At 39.4% G+C, this 24,531-nt stretch overlaps 1 pseudogene across 1 annotated transcript; it reads right to left on the bottom strand.

Annotated features, from left to right (window-relative positions):
• Positions 1–11,646: 11,646 nt before the first annotated feature.
• LOC309658979 (ferritin light chain pseudogene) lies at positions 11,647–18,428 on the bottom strand (annotated as a pseudogene). Its single transcript has one exon. The product of its transcript is annotated as a ferritin light chain pseudogene (transcript).
• Between the last annotated feature and the right edge of the window lie 6,103 nt (positions 18,429–24,531).

The following is a 24,531-nucleotide window of genomic DNA, read 5'->3' as shown; positions in this document are numbered from 1 at the left end:
TTGCTTTACAATGGTGTGTTAGCTTCTGCTTTATAACAAAGTGAATCAGCTATACATGTATATATATCCCCATATCTCCTCCCTCTTGTGTCTCCCTCCCACTCTCCCTATGCCACCCCTCTAGGTGGTCACAAAGCACCGAGCTGATCTCCCTGTGCTATGCAGCTGCTTCCCACTAGCTATCTATTTTACATTTGGTAGTGTATATATGTCCATGCCACTCTCTTCGTCCCACCTTACCCTTCCCACTCCCCATGTCCTCAAGAAGGACTATTTTCAAGGCTCTTTTATATGTGTCAGGAAACTTGATTCAACTTATCTACTTGGCTCATATCATAATTGATCAATTGATATCCTGAGATGTTAATATGTGGATAAGTTGGTATAGGGGTGGATTTCTTTAATTAATAAGTAGCCACCAATGCAGTTCAGTAAGAACCATTTAGTGTAGTTGATAATGGGTCAGGAAGTGAGACAGTTTTTCATATGTGACTCTTGCTTTTTTGATGTGAAAACATACATGGCCAGTTGACATTCTACAGACCCACTTTTATCTTGCAGTTTGTTGTGTATCCATTTTAAGCAATAGAATATGCAGTTGGTCTTCAGGAAACATGTGGGAATCAAACAAAGGCAACTCCAGTTTGCTTCATTCTCCTTCAGACTTTCAGCCTGTGTTTACTGATAGTGGAATACATTTGTTAAACACTGCAAATGAAACAATTATTTGTCTCAAGTTTATTCTGCAACATCGTTACTCTTTTTTATGTTTTTTAACAATGGCTATTAATAAAATTATGATTATATTTTGATACATAATGCCTACATTATCTCACATGATTATTGAGAAGATGGAATTAAATATGGCCTTAGGAAGTGCTGTTGATCTAAGTTATCAGAGTATGGATTGGCAGCAAGGGTGGACAAAATATAGGATGATGGGTCAGAACTGAGAAGAGAGTGAGAGGGGCTTTACACTTGAGAACTGGGGGTCCAGAAAAATTGAGATTCAGGAGGCAAAGCACAGCATAAAAATATGTTGAAAAGAATGTAACTCATTAGAGACAGATAGGTCTTGTTTTGACTTCTTTTTCTGCTGCTTTATTATCTGTGTGATCTTGGGCAATTAACCTTCCTTGGTCTTAGTCTTCTCAGCTGTGAAAGGGGATCTCTATCTCAGAGTACTGTTGTAAAATTTCAATGAGATAATGCTGAGTAAACTTAAAACGCTTGTAACAAAATAGACACTCGTAACCCATAGTGTGGTGGCCGCCTCTGAGATGTCACCTATGGCCCCACCTCCTGGTGTTCACACCTCTGCTCAGTTCCTTCCCATATTGTACCTGAGTTGGTTTGGGCAACAATAAAATATAGCAGAAGTATCACTTCTGAGATTAGGTGATAAAAAGATCGCTGTTTTCTTTTGAGGTTCTCTGTCTCTCTCCATATCACTCACCATGGGAGAAGCCATGTTGTTGCGGTCCCAGCGAGAGGCCCGTGTGGTGAGGAACTGAGGCTTCTTGCCAACAGATCTCTGCTTGAGCTTGGAAGCAGATCCTCCAGACCCAGTCAAGCCTCAGACAACTGCAGCCCCAGCTGACACTGACTGCGGTCTTGTGAGAGACCACGAGCCAGAACCACTGAGCTAAGCTGCTCTTGAATTTTTGACTGACCTAAACTGTGAGATAACAAGTATCAATACTTCTCCTTTAAGCCACTAAGTTTGGGTTAATTTGTTTTGCAGCAATCAGTCACTAATACACATAGTCATTATTTTGAAGATCTGGGAAGTGAGGGTTAAAATCTAAACTAAGTTAGGACTAGTGGTCGGGGGTGAGAATTTGAGGTGGTTTTGGGAGTGAGAAGGAAGTTTAAGCACTGATATCCTAAGCCCGTTTATACTTTGTTATCTATTGGAGGGCTCTAAGCCAGGAACTCCTAACTGGTGTGTTGTGAATTGGGTATATAGAGATATTGACTCTTCTCAGTCCTTTGGGTAGTTCGGTGAGGTCTTGGGAGGCTGGATTTTTGGGGCTGGTCACCTCTGGTCACGAGAAGCCTTCTTCCTTTATGCTTGTGTTTCATACAATATTATTTTCTAGATGTGCCGTCATGTGAAACAGTTGGACAGCACTGACATTTATAAGACCAGTATATATTTGCTTTGGGTACAGAGATATGAGACCAATAACTTCATATAAAACATGAATTGTGAAGGTTGGACTAAGTCAGGATCAGAGTCCTATGGTCCCCTAAGGTCTATAAATGGGGATTCAAAGATCCCATAAACAACACGAAATTTTATTGTGTGTGTGTCTGCTGCTGTGCTGTCATGTGTGTTTATATATTTCTCAGAGGACAAGTTTTATTCCTTTTAGCAGATAAGTCCATAAGCCAAAAGAGATTAAGGGCCACCAGAGTACATGCTTAATAAGGCCCTTTCCAGCTCTTAAATTTCTAGAATTCTAGATCTAATGGAATTGGGCTATAGAAGATCACTTTGTCATTCAAGGTCAGACAGAGCAACTATAAAATTCTAGGGTAAACACTTTGGGACCAATTTTGAGGCTTGTTATGTTTTCTCATAGTGTAGGGTTAAGAGTATGAGCTCTGGATCCACACTGCATGGATTTGACTGAGTGACCTTGGGGAAGTGATGTAATCTTCCTGTGCCTCAGTTTCCTCAATTATACTAGCAATTCTATCCATTACACAGGATTGATGTGATATTACATGAGCTATCCCATGTAGGGTGCTTAGAACTGTGCCTGCCTGGAACGTATTCAGTGCTCAATAATGTTTGTCATGATTATTATTATTGCTTCTGGCCCCTGGATCCAAACTTCCTCCTAACAGCTCAAATGCTTGAAATCAGATTGGATTAAGTCTTCCTGCCTCCACAGCAGGACTGGGTTATTGTGGCCCAAGGCTGTGACTCTGCTGTCCCTTTCCCCTCTTTTGCTTGAAGAGGTATCTCCCTAGAGGATAGATAAATCTTTGGTAGTTATTTGTTCATTTTACCCACACTTGGCAAGAACAGGCAGAGGCTGTTGTTGACCTCTATAGGTCTCAAATTCTCTTTGTAAAATGAAAGGGTTAGACTACATGACTTCTAAGGTCTCTTTCAGTTATAGTAATCTGTGAATTTATGAATAATAGAGAGAATGCACCGGTAAGTGACATTAGCGGTAAAGTGGAGTAAGGGGTAACCAGTACAATTGCATTTTCGAGTTTAAAAAAATGCTCTGGACATTTCGATGAAAACTTGGCTACCAAGTTCTATCTAAGAATATATTGCATATGAAACAAATCTAGTTTCTGGAAAAATGAGAATTATCTTAGTAATTATGTTATTAAAACTTTATTAGATTTTTTTTTTTTTTTTTTAACATCTTTATTGAAGTATAATTGCCTTACAATGGTGTGTTAGCTTCTGCTTTATAACAAAGTGAATCAGTTATACATATACAATATGTTCCCATTTCTCTTCCCTCTTGCATCTCCCTCCCTCCCACCCTCCCCATCCCATCCCTCTAGGTGGTCACAAAGCACCGAGCTGATCTCCCTGTGCTATGCGGCTGCTTCCCACTAGTTATCTATTTTACATTTGGTAGTGTATATATGTCCATGACACTCTCTTACCCTGTCACATCTCACCCCACCCCCTCCCCATATCCTCAAGTCCATTCTCTAGTAGGTCTGTGTCTTTATTCCCGTCTTGCCACTAGGTTCTTCATGGCCTTTTTTTTTTTTTTTTTTTTTTTTCCCCTTAGATTCCGTATATATGTGTTAGCATACTGTATTTGTTTTTCTCTTTCTGACTTACTTCACTCTGTATGACAGACTCTAACTCCATCCACCTCATTACAAATACCTCCATTTCATTTCTTTTTATGGCTGAGTAATATTCCATTGTATATATGTGCCACATCTTCTTTATCCATTCATCTGTCGATGGACATTTAGATTGCTTCCATGTCCTGGCTATTGTAAATAGAGCTGCAATGAACATTTTGGTACATGACTCTTTTTGACCTATGGTTTTCTCAGGGTATATGCCCAGTAGTGGGATTGCTGGGTCGTATGGTAGTTCTATTTGTAGTTTTTTAAGGAACCTCCATACTGTTCTCCATAGTGGCTGTATCAATTTACATTCCCACCAACAGTGCAAGAGTGTTCCCTTTCCTCCACACCCTCTCCAGCATTTATTGTTTCTAGATTTTTTGATGATGGCCATTCTGACCGGTGTGAGATGATATCTCATTGTAGTTTTGATTTGCATTTCTCTAATGATTAATGATGTTGAGCATTCTTTCATGTGTCTGTAGGCCATCTGTATATCTTCTTTGGAGAAATGTCTATTTAGGTCTTCGGCCCATTTTTGGATTGGGTTGTTCGTTTTTTTGTTATTGAGCTGCATGAGCTGCTTGTGAATCTTGGAGATTAATCCTTTGTCAGTTGCTTCATTTGCAAATATTTTCTCCCATTCTGAGGGTTGTCTTTTGGTCTTGTTTATGGTTTCCTTTGCTGTGCAAAAGCTTTGAAGTTTCATTAGGTCCCATTTGTTTATTTGTGTTCTTATTTCCATTTCTCTGGGAGCTGGGTCAAAAAGAATCTTGCTGTGATGTATGTCATAGAGTGTTCTGCCTATGTTTTCCTCTAAGAGTTTGATAGTGTCTGCCCTTACACTTAGGTCTTTAATCCATTTTGAGTTTATTTTTGTGCATGGTGTCAGGGAGTGTTCTATTTTCATACTTTTACATGTACCTGTCCAATTTTCCCAGCACCACTTATTGAAGAGGCTGTCTTTTCTCCACTGTATATGCTTGCCTCCTTTATCAAAAATAAGGTGCCCATATGTGTGTGGGTTTATCTCTGGGCTTTCTATCCTGTTCCATTGATCTATATTTCTGTTTTTGTGCCAGTACCAAACTGTCTTGATTACTGAAGCTTTGTAATATAGTCTGAAGTCAGGGAGCCTGATTCCCCCAGCTCCATTTTTCGTTCTCAAGATTGCTTTGGCTATTCGGGGTCTTTTGTGTTTCCATACAAATTGTGAAATTTTTTGTTCTAGTTCTGTGAAAAATGCCAGTGGTAGTTTGATAGGGATTGCATTGAATCTGTAGATTGCTTTGGGTAGTAGAGTCATTTTCACAATGTTGATTCTTCCAATCCAGGAACATGGTATATCTCTCCATCTATTTGTATCATCTTTAATTTCTTTCATCAGTGTCTTATAATTTTCTGCATACAGGTCTTTTGTCTCCTTAGGTAGGTTTATTCCTAGATATTTTATTCTTTTTGTTGCAATGGTAAATGGGAGTGTTTTCTTAATTTCACTTTCAGATTTTTCGTCATTAGTGTATAGAAATGCAAGAGATTTCTGTACATTAATTTTGTATCCTGCTACTTTACCAAATTCATTGATTAGCTCTAGGAGTTTTCTGGTAGCATCTTTAGGATTCTGTATGTATAGTATCATGTCATCTGCAAATAGTGACAGCTTTACTTCTTCTTTTCCGATTTGGATTCCTTTTATTTCTTTGTCTTCTCTGATTGCTGTGGCTAACACTTCCAAAACTATGTTGAATAATAGTGGTGAGAGTGGGCAACCTTGTCTTGTTCCTGATCTTAGTGGAAATGGTTTCAGTTTTTCACCATTGAGGACAATGTTGGCTGTGGGTTTGTCATATATGGCCTTTATTATGTTGAGGAAAGTTCCCTCTATGCCTACTTTCTGCAGGGCTTTTATCATAAATGGGTGTTGAATTTTGTCAAAAGCTTTCTCTGCATCTATTGAGATGATCATATGGTTTTTCTCCTTCAGTTTGTTAATATGATGTATCACATTGATTGATTTGCGTATATTGAAGAATCCTTGCATTCCTGGGATAAACCCCACTTGATCATGGTGTATGATCCTTTTAATGTGCTGTTGGATTCTGTTTGCTAGTATTTTGTTGAGGATTTTTGCATCTATGTTCATCAGTGATATTGGCCTGTAGTTTTCTTTCTTTGTGACATCTTTGTCTGGTTTTGGTATCAGGGTGATGGTGGCCTCGTAGAATGAGTTTGGGAGTGTTCCTCCCTCTGCAATATTTTGGAAGAGTTTGAGAAGGATAGGTGTTAGCTCTTCTCTAAATGTTTGATAGAATTCACCTGTGAAGCCATCTGGTCCTGGGCTTTTGTTTGTTGGAAGGTTTTTAATCACAGTTTCAATTTCAGTGCTTGTGATTGGTCTGTTCATATTTTCTATTTCTTCCTGGTTCAGTCTCGGCAGTTTGTGCATTTCTAAGAATCTGTCCATTTCTTCCAGGTTGTCCATTTTATTGGCATAGAGTTGCTTGTAGTAATCTCTCATGATCTTTTGTATTTCTGCAGTGTCAGTGGTTACTTCTCCTTTTTCATTTCTAATTCTATTGATCTGAGTCTTCTCCCTTTTTCTCTTGATGAGTCTGGCTAATGGTTTATCAATTTTGTTTATCTTCTCAAAGAACCAGCTTTTAGTTTCATTGATTTTTGCTATTGTTTCCTTCATTTCTTTTTCATTTATTTCTGACCTGATCTTTATAATTTCTTTCCTTCTGCTGGCTTTGGGGTTTTTTTGTTCTTCTTTCTCTAATTGCTTTAGGTGCAAGGTTAGGTTGTTTATTCGAGATGTTTCCTGTTCTTGAGGTAGGCTTGTATTGCTATAAACTTCCCTCTTAGCACTGCTTTTGCTGCGTCCCATAGGTTTTGGGTCGTCGTATCTCCATTGTCATTTGTTTCTAGGTATTTTTTGATTTCCCCTTTGATTTCTTCAGTGATCACTTCGTTATTAAGTAATGTATTGTGTAGCCTCCATGTGTTTGTATTTTTTACAGATCTTTTCCTGTAATTGATATCTAGTCTCATAGCGTTGTGGTCGGAAAAGATACTTGATACGATTTCAATTTTCTTAAATTTACCAAGGCTTGATTTGTGACCCAAGATATGATCTATCCTGGAGAATGTTCCATGAGCACTTGAGAAAAATGTGTATTCTGTTGTTTTTGGATGGAATGTCCTATAAATATCAATTAAGTCCATCTTGTTTAATGTATCATTTAAAGCTTGTGTTTCCTTATTTATTTTCATTTTGGATGATCTGTCCATTGGTGAGAGTGGGGTGTTAAAGTCCCCTACTATGATTGTGTTGCTGTCGATTTCCCCTTTTATGGCTGTTAGTATTTGCCTTATGTATTGAGGTGCTCCTATGTTGGGTGCATAAATATTTACAATTGTTATACCTTCCTCTTGTATCGATCCCTTGATCATTATATAGTGTCCTTCTTTGTCTCTTGTAATAGTCTTTATTTTAAAGTCTATTTTGTCTGATATGAGAATTGCTACTCCAGCTTTCTTTTGATTTCCATTTGCATGGAATATCTTTTTCCATCCCCTCACTTTCAGTCTATATGTGTCTCTAGGTCTGAAGTGGGTCTCTTGTAGACAGCATATATATGGGTCTTGTTTTTGTATCCATTCAGCCAGCCTGTGTCTTTTGGTGGGAGCATTTAATCCATTTACATTCAAGGTAATTATCGATATGTATGTTCCTATTCCCATTTTCTTAAATGTTTTGGGTTTGTTATTGTAGGTGTTTTCCTTCTCTTGTGTTTCTTGCCTAGAGAAGTTCCTTTAGCATTTGTTGTAAAGCTGGTTTGGTGGTGCTGAACTCTCTCAGGTTTTGCTTGTCTGTAAAGGTTTTAATTTCTCCATCGAATCTGAATGAGATCCTTGCTGGGTAGTGTAATCTTGGTTGCAGGTTTTTCTCCTTCATCACTTTAAGTATATCCTGCCACTCCCTTCTGGCTTGCAGAGTTTCTGCTGAAAGATCAGATGTTAACCTTATGGGGATTCCCTTGTGTGTTATTTGTTTTTTTTCCCTTGCTGCCTTTAATATGTTTTCCTTATATTTAATTTTTGACAGTTTGATTAATATGTGTCTTGGTGTGTTTCTCCTTGGGTTTATCCTGTATGGGACTCTCTGTGCTTCCAGGACTTGATTAACTATTTCCTTTCCCATATTAGGGAAGTTTTCAACTATAATCTCTTCAAATATCTTCTCAGTCCCTTTCTTTTTCTCTTCTTCTTCTGGGACCCCTATATTTCGAATGTTGGCGCATTTAATGTTGTCCCAGAGGTCTCTGAGACTGTCCTCAGTTCTTTTCATTCTTTTTTCTTTATCTTGCTCTGCAGTAGTTATTTCCACCATTTTATCTTCCAGGTCACTTATCCTTTCTTCTGCCTCAGTTATTCTGCTATTGATCCCATCTAGAGTATTTTTAATTTCATTTATTGTGGTTTTCATCATTGCTTGGTTCCTCTTTAGTTCTTCTACGTCCTTGTTAAATGTTTCTTGCATTTTGTCTATTCTATTTCCAAGATTTTGGATCATCCTTACTATCATTATTCTGAATTCTTTTTCAGGTAGACTACCTATTTCCTCTTCATTTGTTAAGTCTGGTATGTTCTGACCCTGCTCCTTCATCTGCTGTGTGTTTTTCTGTCGTCTCATTTTGCTTATCTTACTGTGTTTGGGGTCTCCTTTTCACAGGCTGCAGGTTCGTAGTTCCTGTTGTTTTTGGTATCTGTCCCCAGTGGCTAAGGTTGGTTCAGTGGGTTGTGTAGGCTTCCTGGTGGAGGGAACTAGTGCCTGAGCTCTGGTGGATGAGGTTGGATCTTGTCTTTCTGGTGGGCACGTCCACGTCTGGTGGTGTATTTTGGGGTGTCTGTGGCCTTATTATGATTTTAGGCAGCCTCTCTGCTAATGGATGGGGCTGTGTTCCTGTCTTGCTAGTTGTTTGGCATAGGGTGTCCAGCACTGTAGCTTGCTGGTCGTTGAGTGAAGCTGGGTCTTGATGTTGAGATGGAGATCTCTGAGAGATTTTTGCCGTTTGGTATTACGTGAAGCTGGGAGGTCTCTTGTGGACCAGTGTCCTGAAGTTAGCTCTCCCACCTCAGAGGCACGGCCCTGATGCCTGGCTGGAGCACCAAGAGCCTTTCGTCCACACGGCTCAGAGTAAAAGGGAGAAAAAATAGAAAGAAAGAAAGAAAGAAAGAAAGAGGCTATAATATAGTGAAGTAAAATAAAGCTATTGTAAAGCAAAGCTATACAGACAAAATCGCACCCAGAAGCATATACATATACACTCACAAATAAAGGAAAAGGGGAAAAATTAATATATCCTGCTCCCAAAGTCCACCTCCTGAATTTGGGATGATTTGTTGTCTATTCAGGTATTCACCAGATGCAGGCACATCAAGTTGTTTGTGGAGTTTTAATCCGCTGCTTCTAAGGCTGCTGGGAGAGATTTCCCCTTATCTTCCCTGTTCGCACAGTTCCTGGGGTTCAGCTTTGGATTTGGACCCGCCTCTGCGTGTAGGTCGCCTGAGGGCGTCTATTCCCCGCACAGACAGGACGGGGTTAAAGGAGCAGCTGCTTCGGGGGCTCTGGCTCACTCAGGCCGCGGGGAGGGAGGTGTACAGAGGAGGCGGGGTGAGCCTGCAGCGGCCGAGGCCGGCGTGACGTTGCACCAGCCTGAGGTGGGCAGTGCGTTCTCCCAGGGAACTTGTCCCCGGATCACGGGACCCTGGCAGTGGCGGGCTGCACAGGCTCCCGGGAGGGGCGATGTGGAGAGTGACCTGTGCTCACACACAGGCTTTTTGGAGGCGGCAGCAGCAGCCCCAGCGTCTCACGCCCGTCTCTGGGGTCCGTGCTGATCGCCGCGGCTCGCGCCTTTCTCTGGAGTTCGTTTAGGCGGCACTCTGAATCCCCTCTCCTTGCGCGCCGCGAAACAAAGAGGCAAGAAAAAGTCTCTTGCCTCTTCGGCAGCTGCAGACTTTTTCCTGGACTCCCTACCAGCCAGCTGTGGTGCGCTAACCCCTTCAGGCTGTGTTCACGCCGCCAGCCCCAGTCCTCTCCCTGCGATCCAACCGAAACCGAAACCCGAGCCTCAGCTCCCAGCCCCGCCCGCCGAGCAGCCAAGCCTCTCGGGCTGGTGAGTGCTGCTCGGCGCCGAGCCTTTGTGCGGGAGTCTCTCCGTTTTTTTCCTCTGCGCCCCTGTTGCTGTGGGGTCTGCGGTGATCGCCGCGGCTCGCGCCCTTCTCTGGAGTTCGTTTAGGCGGCACTCTGAATCCCCTCTCCTTGCGCGCCGTGAAACAAAGAGGCAAGAAAAAGTCTCTTGCCTCTTCGGCAGCTGCAGACTTTTTCCCGGTCTCCCTCCCAGCCAGCTGTTGTGCGCTAATCCCTTCAGGCTGTGTTCACGCTGCCAGCCTCAGTCCTCTCCCTGCGATCCGACCGAAGCCGAGCCTCAGCTCCCAGCCCCGCCCGCCCCGGCGGGTGAGCAGACAAGCCTCTCGGGCTGGAGAGTGCTGGTCGGCACCGCTTCTCCGTGCGGGAACCTCTCCGCTTTGCCCTCCGCACCCCTGTGGCTGCGCTCTCCTCCGTGGCTCCGAAGCTTCCCCCCTCTGCCACCCGCAGTCTCCGCCCGCGAAGGGGCTTCCTAGTGCGTGGAAATCTTTCCTCCTTCACGGCTCCCTCCCACTAGTGCAGGTGCCGTCCCTATTCTTTTGTCTCTGTTATTTCTTTTTTCTTTTGCCCTACCCAAGTACGGGGGGAGTTTCTTGCCTTTTTGGAGGTCGGACGTTTTCTGCCAGCGTTCAGTGGGTGTTCTGTAGGAGCAGTTCCACGTGTAGATGTATTTCTACTGTATCTGTGGGAAGGAAGGTGATCTCCGCGTCTTACTCTTCCGCCATCTTCCCGAGCTCCTCCAAAACTTTATTAGATTTTGATACAAAATTCCATGTTCTATGTCATGAGGATTATCTATCTATACCTATGTCTATGCCTCCATATGCATATAGTTATATACAGCTACCATATTAAAGAAAATTTAAAGCATTGTTCATGAACAAATTTAATTTGCTGAAACATTAATAATATTAAAATTAATATTTTCATCCAATAGTCTTACTTTTCATGTATTTTTTTCAAAAAGTAAAGCAACTGCTGTGGAAATGAAAGACTCAAATTGCTGAAAATGTGGCAGGGCCAATAAATAAAGTTTTAGGAAGGCAATTAAAGGATTATAAGTAAAAAGGAATACCTCAGATAAAGTAGATAACTTCACCTTCCCTCTTGTCGTATTACCATGGTTTAAGAAAATAATGCCACAAAACTGCCAGCAGAGGTCCTCAGTCCCATAGTTTTTCAATTCTATTGGAACTCTCCCTATGGCACTCTAACAAACTGATTTCAGGGACTCATTTGCTCACTTTGGATAACTAATCACAATGAATGGCCTACAAGCTTAAACTATTAGTGGAAAAGAATATATTTAAATAAAAAATACATTTAATATGTACAACAGTGTATAATATGTTGGAAAACACTATACAGATACAAAAGAACTAGGGAGTAAAAGTGCAAGTTACATGTTTTTAAATAGTTGGTTAAAGGTAAAGAATGGTGAGGAAAAGACTAAACCATTATGTACAGGTCTCATTTTTTATCTTTTAAGCTTTATTCTTTTGTCACTTTGAACTATTATTATATTTCTGGGAGAAAAAGAAAACAGAAGTATTTATATAGGACCTTCTTAGGGTAAAAATTTGGACTAGTCCTTTTTCTTTTTTTTTTTTTGCTGCAAAAAGCTTTATTGTTTCCATTTGGTCTAAGGCTTGGGAGAGGGCTCCAGGGTGGTTAAAAAGCTGCCTAGTGGCTGCAGAGAGGGACTTCAGGCAGAAACCCTGACACCAGAGGGGATTTTCAAAGGCCGCTGGGCTCCAGAGGCTCCTAGTCGTGCTTGAGGCTAAGCCTTTCGAAGAGAACTCGCCCAGCCCTGCCTGGGGACCAGCCATTCTGAGGAGGTTGGTCAGGTGGTCGCTATCTTCTTGATGAGTTTCACCTCCTCATCTAGGAAGTGGTTTCCAGGAAGTCACAGAGGTGGTGGTCTGGGGGGCAGAACCCAGGGCATGCAGATCCAAAAGGGCCAGGTTCGGGTTCTTCTCCGTGAAAATGGCAGCTTCCATAGCATCCTGGGTTTTACCCCACTCATCTTGAGAAGGCTTCTCCACGCCCTGGAAGAGGGCACGGCAACTGCACTGGTTTTGCCTTTTCAAGAGACACTCAGGGCCCTCGTGCTTCTCCTCAGCCAATTCGTGGAAAAAGTGGCACCCCCCCACCCCCCACAACTCCAGAGCCACATCATCACAGTTGAACTAGAAGCCCAGAGAGAGAGGTAGGTGTAGGGGGCCCGCAGATGCATGTTGACCAGGCTGTTGACAATGGCCTCCACCTTGGTGGAATAATTCTGACTAATCTGGGAGCTCATGGTTGATCGGTAAAATGGAGTTAAGCTCAAAAATTGGTATTGGTGGTCCCAGTGGCCAAGGATAGCTGAGTGGCTGATTCTGAAAGTTGTGACTGGAAAAAAGGTTGGAGGGTGGTCGAAGGCTGGAGCAAGGGGCATCCCTGGGTCTGTTCCGTCCAAACACTGTTGAAGCAAAAGACAGATCCGTGGGACCCCTGAGCACACCCCATGTATTTTTCATTAAAGATGAAGTTTAAAGAGGAAACAAAACAGAACTAGAAATAACTAATGGGAGTTTATTGCTGTCTGAAATAAAGTTCTTTGAGTTGCCAGTCCCCCTATTTCTTTTCTGTCTTTGCACTGAGATATCACAGTAAATTCTCTTAAAGAGAAATTGTCATTAGGGTGACCACCAGAGAAACTTGAGCATCTCTTTTGATAGCCCTTACTAGTTTCCTGGTGTTGTGCTAGGCCTGTGTTGTGACAATATGTGCAAAATATCAAAAACCAGCATCTTATCAGAAGAAGAAAATCAAATTTCAAGACAATGGTGAAGGCTCAGTCTCTTTGGGCCTCAGCTTCCTGATCTACATAATGCTTGAAGGTGTGGTTGTGTTTGTGGAGGGCATGAGTTAGGGAGGGCAGGTACACTAAATGACCCGTGAGTGGCAGGCAGATTGAGTAGATATTATCTCATGGCCAAGAAGCAACACAATAGAAGTCAGATACAAAGGAAGAAACGATTCGAAGGATGAAATTATGATAAATACAGTAAGCCCCCTACATACGAATGAGTTCTGTTCCAAGAGCACATTTGTAGGTCCAGTTTGTTAGTAAGTCCAACAAAGTTAACCTAGGTACCCAACTAACACAATCAGCTATATGGTACTGTACTGTAATAGGTTTATAATATTTTTCACACAAATAATACATAAAAAACAAACACAAAAAATAAAGAAAACATTCCTAATCTCACAGTACAGTACCTTGAAAAGTACAGTAGTACAGTACCACAGCTGGCATACAGGGGCTGGCATCGAATGAACAGTAACAGAATTACTGACTGGAGGAGGGAGAGGAGGTGGGAGATGGTTGAGCTGAAGGATCGTCAGCAATAGGAGACGGAGGGCAAGCTGCAATTGCATTCACGCCTGACGTTGATGGCACAGGTTCTGGTTCCTTGCTGGATTCAATTCTATCTACCCTCTTGAATAAACGATCCAGTGATGTCTGGGGAGTAGCTCTTTTTTTCTCCTCATAGATGGCATGGTAGCACTGGATTGCATTCTGAACGGCTGCTGCAAGCTTTGTGTACCGTTCTATGTTTGGGTCCTGTGCCTCAAAAACTAACAGTGCCTCCTCAAATAAAGAAAATCCCCTTTCCATTTCCTGCATCATGAATCTCTTTGGTTTTTCAGTTACTTCTTCTTCCTCTTGTCTCTCTTCATCCTTTCTCTGGGCCTCCGATTCTATCAGGTCTTCATTAGTAAGCTCCTCATGTTGCACAGCAAGGAGTTCAATGAAGTCGTCCTCTTGCAGATCTAGCTCCAGCGTCTCTCTGAGGGTCACTAAGTTGCTGAAGACCTCTTTGGACTCCTCGTGCACTTTCTCAAATCCATGAAAATCGTGAACAAATTGCAGGCAAAGTTCTTCCAAACCCCATTCATGGTGATGACCGTAACCTCACACCAAGCAAAGTCAATGTTTTTTACAGATGTTATAGTCCTTCCAAAATTGTGGTAAGGTTGTTCCTGATTTGTCACTCACTTCTACTGCCTGACAAAATGTGTGACATAAATAATATTTCTTGAAAGTTGCTATAACTCCCTGGTCCATAGGTTGGATGAGCGATGTAGTTGGGATGAGCAATGAGTATTCAGTGGCAGATGTACTACTTTGACGTTGGGATGAATGTTGTCCATGAAGGGGGGGTGGCCCAGAGAACTATTTAGCAGAAAAAGAATGTTGAATGGGATGTCCTTCTCCAAGCAATATTTCTCTGTGTCCGGGATAAAGTGGCAGAAAAACCAGTCCTGGAAAATGGCCTGTGTAATCCAGGCTTTGGGGTTACTCTTCCACACAACAGGAAGAGAGCCCTTGGCTATGTTTTTAATGGCTCTTGGGTTCTCTGAATGATAAACTAAGAGAGGCTTCAGCTTCATATCTCGGGGGGAGGTATTGCCAGCAAACAACAGAGTTAGCCTATCCTTTGCTGCTCTATAGCCTGGCACCAACTTTTCTTCCTTACTGATGTAACTTCATTCTGGGATCCTCTTCCAGTACATTTCTCTCTCATCTGCATTAAAAACCTGCTTGGGTAAATATGTACCTTCATCAATAATTTCTCGAAGCATTTCAGGAAATTCCCGGGCAGCTACCATATCTGCACTCTCTGCCTCGTCACTTACTTATGTTGTGAAGGTTGGCTCCAGCCTTGAACCGATGAAACCAGCCATGGCTGGCATTAAAGATGTGCCCTCTGATTCTTTGCCATGTTTCTTCTTCAAGACTTCATAAAGGCTTTTAGCTTTCTCTTGAATCAGCATTAAGCCGAGTGGGACTCAACGCTGACACTGATCCTGCATCCACACACTGAGAAGTTTCTCCATCTCCTTTCCACGCTTCTTCGATATTATTGTCGACATCATCGGCACAGCAGACTTCACATGTTCCATGATCCTGTCCTTGTTTTTTAGAATCGTGCCCATGGTTGAATGATCCATGTTATGAGAACAAACAACTTCTACCATCTTTTCGCCTCTCTCCACTCTCTCAATTGTTTTCACTTTTGTTTCCATCATTATTGCTTGGCGCTTTTTAGCAGTACCAGCTACATCACCGTTGCTTCTACGCTTGCTTCCGGACATTGGGCTTGAAATAAAGATACTGTACTACTGTACTCTATACAGTACTGTACAGTAAAGTACACAAAAGCACAACCACTTGTAGAGGATGCACCCATGTGACAATGTACACCAGACACGTGAACTAACTTATGTGATTGGACATGGGAATGCACGTTCACATCTTGGAAAGTTTGCAACTTGAAGGTTCGTATGTAGGGAACTTACAGTAACCTCAAAGTAAGAGAAAAGAGAAAGATTCTTCTAAGCAACTGTCTTCTCATTTTTAAAAAATTTTCTTGAGGTTGTTTGCTTATGTTTTCTTTTTTTTTGATATTCTGTGCTCCCTATATTTTTTTTGTGACCCCTGGCTCCCTTGAGAATTAGAGAGTTTTTTAGAAGTCAAACAGAGAAAAGCTAATAATGGGAATATGGGACACATTTTTGGCCTTTCTCAAGGGTTGATCTAGGAGACTCTAAGTATCTGAAAACTAAGCAGCCTTTTCAGATTAAAAAATAAAAAAAAAAAGACTTCTGCAAAAAAGGGCTGGGTAGAACTTAAGCAAATTCATGGCAGCTTTTACAGCAAGTAAACATCTTTGGAGAAGGACTTGTTTATCTTACTTCCTTCAATACCTTCACCAGCAAGAACAAACTGAGTGGGAAAGAATAACCAAAAGAAATGTTACCGTCATTTTTAATCTATTTGTTAAGTGTGATAGTCCATTTTCTTTCTAAAACTTAGGCTCTCAGATATTCTCAGTGGTACATGGAATGATCTGAGTAACTAATATTCATGTACACAATGATTTAATAGCCATATCGATGCATAGAGGTCTTCAGGGCTGGTTGTCAAATGCTTTGGTTTTACATAAAGATGTCTGGAGCATACGTAGTGTTTTATTAATTCAAATATTGCATGTACATAGCACAGCATCTTTCCAGTGCATTAAAAATGCTGCTCAGGTGTACATACTTTATTAATCTTTATGTCTTTTTTTCTCATAAAACTCTTTATGTGCTACTATTTATTTAAGGAATTCCATTATATCCAATGTTCCTATGAACACTATTTAGACCTCTGAATAGTAATAACTATCTCTAAAATATTTGGTGACCAAGTGAAAAATAAAATAAAGTGAAATTATTATATAACATATTGGAAAGAGTTACACAGAAACTCATAAACATGGCTGTTTTATATATCAATACAAATTAGATCTTGGAGTATATTCAACCATATTATAGAACCATTAAAGTAACATTTCATTAGATTCAGAAGCTCTTATGTATTATTTTGCGCATATATTCTCATGTATTCTTAAATTTTCTTTATATGGGAAATGAATCTATAAATTTCATGACTCATATTGGTAGATTATACTTCAATTCTATGGCTGTTAGCCTAGTCCGGTTTGGTATTTTTCTGTGATTTGGTAAAGTTGAGGGCAGTGGATTTTATTGTTTCCATTTTTCTCTCTCTAAGCAACAACAAATATCTTAAAATATGAATTAAAAAATTTTATCCCTTTTTTACTGACTAAAATCAAATAATATAAATCAGACTACCCATTGACAGATCAAATCTGAGACATTCATTGATCAAGAGCCATGGATGCTCTTGGGGCTTCTAATCTAGTGTGGTGATTACTACTAGGGAAAAAGAAAAGCCAGGGGAGGTGACCAGTGTCCCTAAGGGACTGGCACTGGAAATGCCAGTGCTAACCATTAGCCAGGGTATGACAAGAGCTATTTTATAGTTCCTTCCTTATACATGTAAATGTTATGGGACACATCCAGAACAGAATATAACAAAAATTCTGAAATTAGTTTTAAGAGGTGCATTTAGAAGCTTGAAAATATAATTCATAGCAACCAAGAAGCTCAACCATTTGTTTTCACATATTCAGGGTCCTTTACTCCTGTTTAGTTCCTAGGTGATGTGTTACAATCCCTTAATCTTTCTCACCTCATTAGTTTTCAATTTTGCACATCAAATGTCTTCAATGGTGATTGCTTCTTTTCTATAGAGAAATGCTGATGTGCTCAGGCTAAGTTATGGAGAAGAACTGACGGGGGAAAAGAGATGGAAGAAAAACTAACAGACAATTTCTTCCCCAAGGCAACTTAACTGGCAAAGAGGTGGATTGATTCCTAAATCCCCACACTGGGGCTAGACTTTGGCATTCTAGAAAGTGATGGTGGTGGAAAAAATGTGATCTTCTGGTTATGTTAAAAATAGAAATACATTTTAAAATGAAGTTTGAGTTTTTAATTTTCATGTTAATATTTATTGCTGGTTCTCACTATATTAGATGGGCAAGAAGCATTATTCTGAAACCAAACCAAATGAAACAAAACAGAAACTACAAAAAGCTTACAACTTTTTATGATTGTGTTAAGAATGTTTACAGTGAGATAGAGACAAGTACGGTGGACCAGTATCTAGTTCAGATGATGATGATGATTATGATGATGGTGATGGTTTTAAATCATATTTATGTCATTCTGTCAGTAACTCAACACAGATATTTGTGTGAATAAGGTGACTGTATTGTCCTTTTGATAAAGGGCCAGTTAGTAAATCTTCTCCGTCTCCTAAAATTATTTTTTCCATTGGGTAATTATTACTTCTATTTTTTGAAAATAAAGTGTGAATTATAATCTCTATCCAATGCCATACTAACTTTGCCAGAAGGAAAGGCTTAAATCAAAGAAGGGTTAAATTTAACATTTGTTAAATAAGCATCAAATAAGATATGGTGGTTTATGGGATGAACTCACTGGTGTGTCTAACGTATTGCTTCTGTTTTTATTCAGATCTTGTTCCTAATAAATGGCAAATAGTGGCAGTAAGGATGAATCTCCTTTTCGGCATTTTTTTGATGGTGGGGGAGGAATCTGGGAGGGGGTTGGTCCACCTTATGATCTGACTGTTTTGGGCTGTGATATAGAGGAGGTAGACAGTTATAGAGGAAACCAAATACTTCAGAAAAGGAAGGTTCTGGTGGCCATAAAAGATAGGAAGCTCATACATTATCAGTCCATATATTTGCCTCTCTCCATAATTTTGCCCTTCTACCTTTATCTAAAATATATGAGGAATTACTTGAGCCATAATATTGATAGTTCTAATTTCAAAATTGATTGTTTCACAGTGCTAAGGCTTCCAAATTAGTTAAGGTTGGCAAGGGGTTGGTGGAAAAGGATATATTTGTTTATAAGCTCTTTTCTTGGCTTCCCTATTTTTTTTTTTTAAACTGTATTTATTAATTAGTGTGTTTTTTTTTTATACTCATTGCTTGCCTTAAGGTGATCATCCATCCACTGATTTTTTTTTTTAAACTTTGGGTGGGTTTGTTTGTTTATTTATTTATTTATTTATTTATTTATTTATTTATTTATGGCTGTTGGGTCTTCGTTTCTGTGCGAGGGCCTTCTCTAGTTGCGGCAAGTGGGGGCCACTCCTCATCGCGGTGCGCGGGCCTCTCACTATCACGGCCTCTCTTGTTGCGGAGCACAGGCTCCAGATGCACAGGCTCAGTAGTTGTGGCTCACGGGCCTAGTTGCTCCGCGGCATGTGGGATCTTCCCAGACCAGGGCTCGAACCCGTGTCCCCTGCATTGGCAGGCAGACTCTCAACTACTGCGCCACCAGGGAAGCCCCCCTATTTTTTCATTTTAGAAAATATCACAATAAATATTTTCTCCCAGACTTATATTTTTCTTGTTATTTAAATGTTAAATCAGTATTAATATACAAAAATATTTTATTTACGATTTCACTTAATTATAAACTTACATTAATTTGAAGAGAGGCTTAACTAAAATGTACTTTTCTTTATATTTTCAATTAAAAAAATGTTTTCTAAGAAAATTAATAGTAAGTGAATTTTCAATGGCACATCTATCTAATTTGGTCAACTAATTGTTTTCAGACAGTTTTGAAGAACTTTGAACATAATATTATGTAATTGTTATTTATAAAATAAAGAAATTTGATTTCAGGTACTTTAATAAAAACATTCTTATCTATTCATTAAAGGAGGACTTTAATGTTGGGTAGCTCAGTTAATGCAGACAACTGGAATAATAAAGCCATACATTTGAAATCATGCTACATTTATTATTAAGTATATAAAATGATGCTTTTCATTAGACAAAATCATTTCTTTTGCAAGTAATAAAAACTTGATAAAGTTTTACAGTATCAGTTTTTCAAAAGATGGTAAAGAACAAGGAAGGTTTTAAAACAGTTAAAAGAGATCAATTTATTCTTTCATTAAACTCCTTATAGTTAAAAAGATTACATTAGAAGTTACTTATACATGCTGAAGTATTATCTTGGCAAAATATTTTTTAAAATCCCTAGAGATTATGTAATTGCTGGAAGTGTGGGTACTTTGATTGTTTTTTAATAGAAAACACTCTATGGTATAAAAATAGTATCCACAGTGCAGTAGTACAAAAACACTATAATAGTACAAAATCATATTAATTAATCTTGTGACATTGGTTGAGTAACTAAGCATCTCTGAGTCTCAGTTTCCTAATCCTTAATATGAATAATTTGGACTGAATGATCTGTAGGGTTACTTACAATTCTACAATAATCTATATCTATAATATTACTATCATGTAGCCTCAAAGAACATTAGTATCATGTAATTTTGAAGAGTGTATTTATTTAAAATAGTAAGACTTTTGGCATATGACTTTAATCACAAGGTTAATTTATTAAATCAAAACATTTGTTTTGAGGAAACTACTGAACTTGCATGACTGTTACCATTAAGGAAAAGCTACTTTATTCCCTAGCAGAGGAAATGATATGTTATCTGGAAGTTTCCTTCTGTTGTTGACACTCACATTTTAGGGACACCTGAAGAAACCAAAGTGGCTTTTTACTACTGGTTACAATTGGTATTTATAGTACCAAGGGATGTAACCAGTTTTTCCGAGTGAGATGTTCAGTACTTTCTTTCCTGCATGGAACATTTTAAAAAGCTTGCTTGGAAAAGAAGTTTATTTTTCATACAGTAGCTGGTGATCCTTTTGAAATGGAATTATGTTCTTGTTGTCATGGCAACATAGGATTCCATGCTCCTGTTTTCTACAATGTATATTTCTCTGAGTCTGGGTGTTTATAAGTGTTTTATTCATTGGTGGCAGAGTGGTTACTGGCATCAAGAAAATAGATTAGCCAGATGACATGTATGGTGTCTGTCATCTTCGAATTTCCACAATACATTAAGCATTCCAAAGAAGGTGATTATGGTGTCTATTTTAGGAGGGAGGTGGGATACTAACTTGTACTTTCTATATGAATCAGTGTGTTTAATACAGTGCCTGTAAGAAGCAACTCCCATATATCAGTGGTTTAGCACAACAAAGGATTTTTTTTCTTGCTTATGTCAGATGTGGACAGGGCAGATCTCCACCAGAAGGTGACTTGTCTTTGTTGACCCTTAGAGGCTATGGAGTCCTCCACCCTCTTTCATCTGCCTGGCTAAGAAGCAAAGAGAAAGCATGCGGGATCATACAGGTTGTTTGACAGACAGTTTTGGAAGTGGTGCACATCAATTCTGCACACATTCTACTGGCCAGAACCCAGTGATGTAGCCCTAACTAGCCACAAGGGAGGTGGGGTTTGTACAGAGGCCCAGAAAGAGAAAATGGGATTGACAAGCAGCCTGCATGCCTTTTTGTTTACAAATGTTTTATGTTTAATTGGAATATCTTTGGAAAAGTTTAGATCTCTCTATCTAAAATTCACTTTGAATGATAAACAGGTGGTAGCTGATATATTAATTAAAATTTATCCTTGTTGCTTTTTCATGAAAGGCTTATTCATTTTTCCTTTCTTTATAATTTAGGGCATTCTGAATATAACCGTTAAGTTCTTATTTTTATATTTATTGCTACCTTAGGATCTCACTTTAATTATCAAGCTTTTTGCTTCTGTTGAAGAGAACTCCACAACTTACAACGTAATAATCATAACAGGACTTTTGTAATTCCTTGGAGGCCAGATGAACTTCATTTGAAGTAATCTGAAGTAAATTATTTTGTTATGAAATATCACTTTTAGTTTAATTATCTGGTAATACCAAAAAACGTTCTTGATGATCTCTTTGCTGTTCTTTGCATGTGCAGTGAGTATGCAGCCATGTGTGACCAATTAAAGGTGTCCTCAAATTGTTTGACCCTTCTCCATTGAGAAGTGGAGCCTGTGGCCCCTCCCCTTGAATCTCGGTGAACTCTGTAACTGCTTAGACAATAGAATATGGCAGGGTCAATGCTGAGCCAGTTTTCAGGCCTACACCTTAAGAAAATGGCAGCTTCCACTCTTTTTTTTTTTTTAACGTCTTTATTGGAGTATAATTGCTTTACAATGGTGTGTTAGTTTCTGCTTTATAACAAAGTGAATCAGTTATACATATACATATGTTCCCATATCTCTTCCCTCTTGCATCTCCCTCCCACCCTCCCTATCCCACCCCTCTAGGTGGTCACAAAGCACAGAGCTGATCTCCCTGTGCTATGCGGCTGCTTCCCACTAGCTATCTATTTTACGTTTGGTAGTGCAGCTTCCACTTTTGTGGAATAGACACGCTTTGGAATGAAGCCACCATAGTGTAAAGCTTAAGCCACATGTAGAGATTATGTATAAGAGCATTGGATAACAGCTCCATTGATCTTGCATCCTGCAGCCAGTATCAATTGTTAGCCATGTGAGTCAGCCATTTTAGATGTCGGTCCAATAGGGCCTTTAGGTAAATTCAGCCCCAGATGCTTGCCCAATGCAATCAATGAGAGACTCCAAGCAAAAACTGTCTGGCTGTTCCAGCCAAGTCAGGGATGTGGGGGGTCATAATACATTGTTGTTTTATGTGATTGTAAAAACCTGGAACATTATATTTTTCTTTATTAGGATTTGCTTTTGTTGGAAAAGCTTCCGATATCACAAGTTTTCAGTAACCCCTGAATATGGTTGAACAGCCTTTGGATTTGGAGAAATGAACATGAATTGCATTTTTTTCTATCTATCAATACCTATCTATCTATCTATCAATCATCTTTTTATGTTAGTTGCCAGCTGGGACAAGTGGGTAGATTAATATTTGAGTCTGAGTGACATTACCAAGGACTGGCTTCAATAAGATATTTCTCAGGGTTGGCAGCAGACAATATTCTTACAGTTTTCTGGGTCACTGTCATAAACTAGAATTCTAGAACATAGTAATTTAGTTTAAGGGAACATCAAGCTCACTAGTTTGTCCCTGGTGGCAGTGTCAAAATATAATTGGTGTCCTCAGGGAAAAACTGCACACTTGAAGCTGTGCAAGAAAAAGAAGATACAAACATTTATTGGTCAAATAACGTGAATGCAGGAAGACTAAACTGTGTGTCAGTTATAATTAGCTGATTCCTTATATTGCATGACTTGCAAGAGCCAGCAGGAAAAAATTACCTTAACTACTTCCCTCATATAGGAGTCTAAATCCTGAAATGTCACCATTTCAGATTCAGTCGTTTGTGTTCTTTTCCCCCCAAAACCTCCATTAAAATGTGAATATTCTTTGAAGAATGCGAGTTGAAAAAACTCATACTCGGGTATTAAAGATTTTCAGATATAATCTTTCTCCTACAGGGAGAAGAATTTTCAAAGTGTTCTTGTTGTTTAAAGAGCCTTTAAAGAGTTGGTGTTGTTCTTGGGAAGATGCTGAGTATTGGAATAGAGAAAAAAGAGAGGTGACATAAATTGCATACTTCATAATTTTATCTGAGCTTATGCTAAATGCACTATGTACTCATAATTCTATATATGCCATATTCTGCTGATCTCCTTTGAAGTCATATGCTCTTTGAGGCAGGTTCATTTATTGTACATATATTATAAAATAGTAATTTTGGTAAGTCAATAGCATTTATTACAACCTACTGTTAACTGGTAAGCATTCCTTTTATCAGCCTTATTCCAGGTCATATGTAAATTTATGGAAAATGACAATATGAATTCCTAATAGAACAGGATAGTGCTTTCTTCAACAGGTGTATACTTAGAATTATAATTCTCTTGGTAGTTCCTTAATGTATTATGCATGAATGGGATATAACCTAAGAGAATAGTTTCTCCAGGTAGTATAGCTAAAATAATTTCACTGGCAGACTCCCCTCACTTCCACCATTCCATTTTCTCATTCTTTGGGAGCAAATAGCCATCTAGTTAGAGACTACATTTCCCAGGATTCTTTTGGTCAAGAGTGCTCATAAGTCTAAGTTATCACCAGTGGAATGGGAATAGAAGCGGTGTGGAAAACTTCAGACTCATTTGCTTAAAAACAAAAAAAAATATTCTAGATTTCCTCTCTTTTTCCCCTTCTCGTGAGTAGGAATATAATGTGACCCAGCTTCACCCATGCAGATGAAAGTAATACCTCAGGCGAGTGGTAGAGCAATAAGATGAAAGGAACCTATAATCCTGAAGGACCTTGTGTAACAGAACTACCCTATCAAACCTGAATCCTCCACTTGGGATTGTTATATGAAAGAGAAGTAAATTATATCTTACAAAAGCCACTGTTTTTATCTCTTTGTTAAAGTACCTTAGCTTTTACTGTAACTAATATACCTCACCTTTTATGCTTGAAATAAATATTTTCTTCTGTGAAAGAGCTCAACATATAGCCTAGTGCATGTGATGCTTAATTGTCTCAGTAACTCAATGATGCTAAAAAAAGGTTCTGAAAAGATGCACTTGGTTGAATGCTTTCATAAATGTAATCATATAACAGTATGTACGTGACCCAGTGAATGTCTAATTCAGGATGTAGACCCCGTGAGAAGGCATAAATTTCTTCTTGTCAAAATATTTTTTATTTTTGTTGTTCACTTATTTCTTTAAAACTTAGAATTCTAAAGCCGCTTAATATGTGTATCTTTCATTCCCTTATTGTGTCCTTAGTTTGTTCTAAGTGCTAGAGAAATCAAAGAAGCATTGGCTCTGATTTGAAGGAGCTCGTGCTCTTGTCTGTTTTGATAAACATCATCTTCCAGAACTCAGAACAGTGCCTACTACGTGGGGTACTCAATGAATATTTGAAGACTGAATGATTATGGTAGTTGATGAGAAAAGATATATAGAAAAAGGCTTAGTAATACAAAGCAGGGTTGGGATGACAAGTGGCCTTGAAATAAGAGTTGTGGAGTTTAGAAGAGTGAGAGTTCAACCATAGAGGAGAAGCTCTGAAGGATGTATGAGGTTTATCTGGAGAGAGTTCTTGTTGGTAACTGGGGACAAGGACAGATAATATGCACAAAGTTAAACGTAATATAGATCATCTCTGTCCA

Source organism: Balaenoptera physalus, assembly GCF_965194825.1.
Source record: "Balaenoptera physalus genome assembly, chromosome: 3".
NCBI lineage: Eukaryota > Metazoa > Chordata > Mammalia > Artiodactyla > Balaenopteridae > Balaenoptera > Balaenoptera physalus.
This window is presented reverse-complemented; position numbering and strand designations above follow the sequence as displayed.